The following is a 936-nucleotide window of genomic DNA, read 5'->3' as shown; positions in this document are numbered from 1 at the left end:
AAGCATTGGTGTGCTTCTTCCTTTTTGGGAAACCCTTTTATTTCCATTTTTGCCCTCACTTCCAGGAGGCTCAGAGTCGTAAGTATTGCCTAATTATAGGAACTAGCTTACCTCTCAAAGTATTTGGTTATTCCTCTCTTTCGTGCATTTAATTAATTCTATTTTACTTATCTGAATTGCCCTTGTCTTCTTTTTTTAAAATTAGGGAAAAGTGCAAATGCAGTCTCCCATGACAACAAATGATGCAGTCGAGTTTCCCATATTTTGGGAAATTGCGGAAGTTTGTACAGCCAGAGTGCAATGGATAAGCCTCACCCTGGGAAAACCATGTTTGTGATGATGGTATTTGCCCTGACAGGTAAGTATCATGCTTGTCTTTTATTGCAACTTGTGCCAAATTAGAAATGGTTGGGTCATAATAACGGACTAGAGCCATCTGAGTTAGACATGCTACCTACATTTGCTATTTCTTTTAAATTTTATTTTACATATGAGCAAACTGAGGTTCAGTGATATTATGGGATGCTAAGTGGTCAGTGACAAGACCTGCAGGTGGATGCATTTGACCTTTGACTCGTACTTTCTTTACGTGTCAGACTGTCTCCCTGGTTGAAAGAGTCAGGTATAAACACATAGACAGTGAAATAAGCATCTCTGTCCCTCTTAACCTGATTTGAGAATGTAGACCTCAACATGGGTCCCTTTCTTGTCTATCAAAGAAGTTTGTGACTGTAAGTGAGACATGAAGCAAATGTGTTATGAAATGGAAGTTGGTGGTGAAAATAATGAAAATGAGATGGTGATGGAGATGATGGTAATGCATCATTCTTGTGCAAAGGAAGATTGTGATGATTTTCAGTCACTGTCCTCTATGCTCTCATTGTGCATTATATTTTTAAGAGATCCAGCACATAAGAACTTATAATGTAAGTTGAA

At 38.1% G+C, this 936-nt stretch overlaps 1 non-coding gene across 1 annotated transcript; it reads right to left on the bottom strand.

Moving 5' to 3' along the window:
* Positions 1–202: 202 nt before the first annotated feature.
* LOC112427567 (U1 spliceosomal RNA) lies at positions 203–366 on the bottom strand. Its single transcript, XR_003019219.1, has one exon. It is a non-coding gene; the product is annotated as a U1 spliceosomal RNA (small nuclear RNA).
* Positions 367–936: the final 570 nt, after the last annotated feature.

This window comes from Macaca nemestrina, chromosome 15 (genome assembly GCF_043159975.1).
Source record: "Macaca nemestrina isolate mMacNem1 chromosome 15, mMacNem.hap1, whole genome shotgun sequence".
In the NCBI taxonomy this organism is placed as follows: domain Eukaryota; kingdom Metazoa; phylum Chordata; class Mammalia; order Primates; family Cercopithecidae; genus Macaca; species Macaca nemestrina.
This window is presented reverse-complemented; position numbering and strand designations above follow the sequence as displayed.